The following is a 4812-nucleotide window of genomic DNA, read 5'->3' on the forward strand; positions in this document are numbered from 1 at the left end:
AAAAAATGTTGTGTGCTTATGCATTTCAGTAGTGGCTTGTATGGAGCGCGTTGCTTGCGCGGACACTGCACACTTACAGACCAATCACAAATTAGACTGTTGTTGCCCACGCTCAGGGGTATGTTCGTTTCATGGTCAATTAATACATGTATCTTTTGACATTTGAATCAATTTTCTATCTCAGACACAATTCAAAATATCCGCAATTTAAAAAAGGTGGCGGTAAACGATGTCGATTTTTGGGTGGCGTTAATAGGAGCGTTTACCTTAACGAGTCAGTGGCGCCGATTCCTGCAGACACCTAATTTTATTCAACTTCAACTTTATGGACTTAAAAGATTTAATTTTATTTTCTCATCTCCCTAATATGCAACTCGTTTGACGTGAGCTATCAACTTAAATTCTTCTATCGAATGGTTATTGACCAATATAAAATTTCTGCCTAAAATTGTTGTTGTTCCATAAATTTTATGCCTATCTATTCTTGGGTAATCGAGTTCCTTTCTTTTTCAGCGGATAAGAAAATGACAAATATAACTTAAAATAAAATTAGATGGTGTGTACAGGAAATTAAAGTACTTATCTTAGATACTATAGAATGCGGTTCAATTATAAACTTACACGTAAGACCCACACCCGTATTCTAGGATGTTCACTCAAACCTTCCTCGAAGGTCTTCGAATTCAGCTCAAAATCGGTATTCTTATACTGCGCCTCAACCTACTTCGACTTTACTCCAGCATGACGTCATTAATTTCATATTACCCTGTTGGAAGTATGGTATGCTCGACTCCAGTGAGTAAGGTCCTCAAGTCGAGAACGTAAATGTCAACTTAAAATGCCAAAATAGAGGCTGAGTCGAGTGGGGGAAGAGTTGAGTTAACATTTTATAATACGGGTGTTAGTCACTATTATATTTATATTTAGTAACCTGTGACAAAGTAGCTGACGTAAAATATAATTGTAAGATCAAGAATTAAGTACGTATCTTTGTTTATTTTTTAATTCATATCCTACTGATTTCACAGGGCCCGCTTACCTAATCAGAAGATTTGACAGATTTGAGAGAGAAAGAGACTGCCTGTCTGACCAATCCGCGAAGGAAAAACCAACCCAATACCAACTTCGAAGTCAAATTCAATGGTTTACAAATAAAACAATTATCACGGATTCAAAAATTATGTCCAAATTAATGTGTACAGGCCGAGCTCTCAAAAGCGATACAATCAAAGTGAGTACTATTTAACTAACTCACCAACTTTGGATCTGGCTCCCAAGATTCTCAAGCGAATCGATTAAGCTCGGAACTCGTTAATCGATTCTGACTCGGCGAGTTAGCTCTCGTTTGTAATGCAGTTGCGAGTTCGATAGAATTTGATAGTTCCTATATGAAGTACGTATTTGCCGATTGAAACGTACTGACTACTGATCCGTTGGATACGTGGTTTAACTTCCGTAGACTATCCAATTATATCAACTGAATGAAGTTCCGAATTCAATCCAGTGCACGGCTAATTAATATAAAATGGAATGATGAAAGATTCACGTCATACCTAATAGGTATAAGGTACAAAGTCGACTTTTGATCGTCGCTGCGACTGGAAGTAAAAATTCCATTCCATTCTGCAGTTCCGTTATTTGTTATGTTACGTCTAACGTTTTACACGGAACTTGACGGAAGACAAATTATTCCCAGGCTTATTAAACCAGTACCAAGTCGACTGGCTTCCTAATTCAATCCAGCCCGAGCCGTTAAAGCGAGGCGCCGTGTTAGCATGACGATATGTCGTCATTATGCCAAGCTCAGTCCATACCTACAGAATTAACATATAAATTGTTTTGAATCCAGACTACACCCCGTTAAATTATTTCGCGAACTTCCCAAATTTACATGGTAATTGGTGGAACTCAAGATTTGTTGGTTCCATGATTGTGGTTAGACAAAACTGGCGGCATTAACGAGTTAAGAACGCGATCTGGTAGTCAGATTAGGGCGTGTCTGTAAGAGCCCCGGCAACTCGACCTGTCGCATAATATGATGCGGTAATACGTATTATAAACTCATTTTATGACGCGTTTGGACATGTCCTTAGAAAAGGTTCAGTACGATCTACTCCAAACCGGCGTGCGGCGTGCGGCGGGGGCGGGGCGGTATGAAAGGATTGATGAATGTGGAGGAAGCAAGAGAAGTGTGTCAGGATCGAAGCAAATGGAATTCCATAGTCTGCTTACCCCGGTGGGAAATAGGTGTGGGTTTATGTATGTATGTATTATTATTTAAAAGTGAAGATCAATTCCCTATCTACGTTTGTCCTCCCACACCCCAAAATCGAAGAAGTCTTTTTTTGTGTGTGGGTGGTGTCCTTTTGTAATAAACTATTTCTATTCTTTTTTATTCTACTCAAAATACTACACTAAACAGGTGTAAATAATAACATAATAAAAAATATAACTAATCTCACGGCCGAAGTGAGTCCATTTAACAGGAACTGGTATACTAAGTGAATTGGACATGGCTGTATATTTCAGACCATCATCACTACATAGTATAAAACAAAGTCGCTTTTTCTGTCCCTATATCCCTATGTACGCATAAATCCCCCATTTGCGGTTGATTGAGAGGGACGTATATAGGCTGCTTATGTTATGTTATATTCTTTTGTTTTCTACGGATTTCGCAACGGATTTTGATGCGGTTTTTTTAATAGATAGATTCAAGAGGAAGGCTCATATGTATAATAACATCCATTAAATAGTGGAGAAATACTGTTATTTTTGAGGTTTTTAATGTGATGTCGTAAATAATTTCATTTGTTCCTCAGCATTGCACCCGAGCGAAGCCGGGGCGGGTCGCTAGTTATTATTAAATTACGCTTTATTTTGGAAGAAACAGCAGGTTTAATTTCGAACGCTCGTTCCTTACCCGGTGACAGATGACGAAGGTACTCTGAATTCTTCCTCCAGGGTTCCGTATTTAACATGCATGAACAGCTTATATACGTCCCACTGCAGGGCACAGGTCTCCCCTCAATCAACCGGAGAGGGTATGGAGCATACTCCACCACGCTGCTCCAATGCGGGTTGGTGGAGGTGTTTTTACGGCTAATAGCCGGGACCATCGGCTTAACGTGCCCTCCGAAGCACGGAATCATCTTACTTTTTCGGACAATCAGGTGATTCAAGCCTGAAAAGTCCTTACCAAACAAAGGACAGTCTTACAAAGTGATTTCGACAATGTCCCCTTCGGTAATCGAACCCGGACCTCCAGATCGTCAGCCTAACGCTCTAACCACTACACCACGGAGGCGATTCCGTATTGCTTATATTTATTTTTTTCCTCACAGCCGTGGTTGAAAGAACGTTTAACTCTCATTGTAAAGTCGGAGGGGCAAATACGAGTACGGTCATATGTATACACTTTGGTACCATGTCATAAGGCCTAAAAAGATTTTAAGTGTTTTTCGTGATGAGTGTGCGTCGCTGGTGTTAAATATAAATAAAAACACATACTTGACATTTAGAAATGGATTGTATTATTAAAATTAACAAAAAGTGGAAAAAACAACACCCCATCGCCACGATGTTCAAAGGGTAGAAGCAAGATTAAAAATGCGGTGTTGCCATAATATAAAATAAATTTTAGTGTGTAAGTACTACTTGAGGAGCTCGGTGGAGCAGCGGTTAACGCGCTCGGTCTGCGATTGTTGAAGTTAAGCAACTTTCGCAAAGGCCGGTCATAGGATGGGTGACCACAAAAAAAAGTTTTCATCTCGAGCTCCTCCGTGCTTCGGAAGGCACGTTAAGCCGTTGGTCCCGGCTGCATTAGCAGTCGTTAATAACCATCAATCCGGACTGGGCCCCCGTGATGGTTTAAGGTCCGACCTCCCTATCCATCCATAGGGAAGGCCCGTGCCCCAGCAGTGGGGACGTTAATGGGCTGATGATGATGATGTAAGTACTACACAATGGGATCCCCGTACATCCGAGAACTGTGCTTTCAGAGCAAGGACCAAATCTGTCTTAACTTAACCTGTATTGGACTGATTCCCTTTGGCTTGAAAGTTCAGATTGGCAGACGGTTCTAGAAAAGATTATTGGGCTTCGAGAAAACGGGATACGGCGACGATTTTTTTTTCCTTGTATTTTATATTTAAAACGTGTAAGGCGGTTCTCAGGCCGATTATAGTCTCAATTTCCGAGTAAGTACCAGGTAATCACGTGGGTGTTAGCTAGAGCGAATATACTTAGTTTATTCCTTAGGGTTACTTTTATTTTTACTGATCAAATTATGAAAACTATATATATATTCAGGGTGTTAGTGACATCGTAACGAATACTGAGGGGGATGATTCAGACCATGATTCTGAGTTGATATCAAGTGGAATTTTCCGTCGCAAAATTCATGTTTTTTTTTAGTTTTTTTAAATTATTTTCAATTCAATACTTTTGCGATGAAAAATTCCACTTGATATCATCTCAGAATCATAGTCTCAATCATCCCTCAAAGTTTTCGTTACGATGTCACTGACACCTGTATATATTTTTGAAAAGTGTGTATTTTTAACCTATACATATACACATCTAAAATCTTAGGTTAATATTTGCGGTATGAAAATGACAGAAATATAGAGTATAGCCTAGTGCAAAAGAGACATCCTTACCAAGAAAATGTACTACTCAGACAGCTACTGTAACGTAAAATAATATATATATAACAGTACATAGTAACCTGTATATAGGCAGTCCGAGAACCACCCTCAAACAGAACTGAACTGAACCACAGTAACTATAATCTGCAACTGAACCCTATTA

The sequence above is a fragment of the Pectinophora gossypiella genome, chromosome 5, assembly GCF_024362695.1.
Source record: "Pectinophora gossypiella chromosome 5, ilPecGoss1.1, whole genome shotgun sequence".
Taxonomy (NCBI): domain Eukaryota; kingdom Metazoa; phylum Arthropoda; class Insecta; order Lepidoptera; family Gelechiidae; genus Pectinophora; species Pectinophora gossypiella.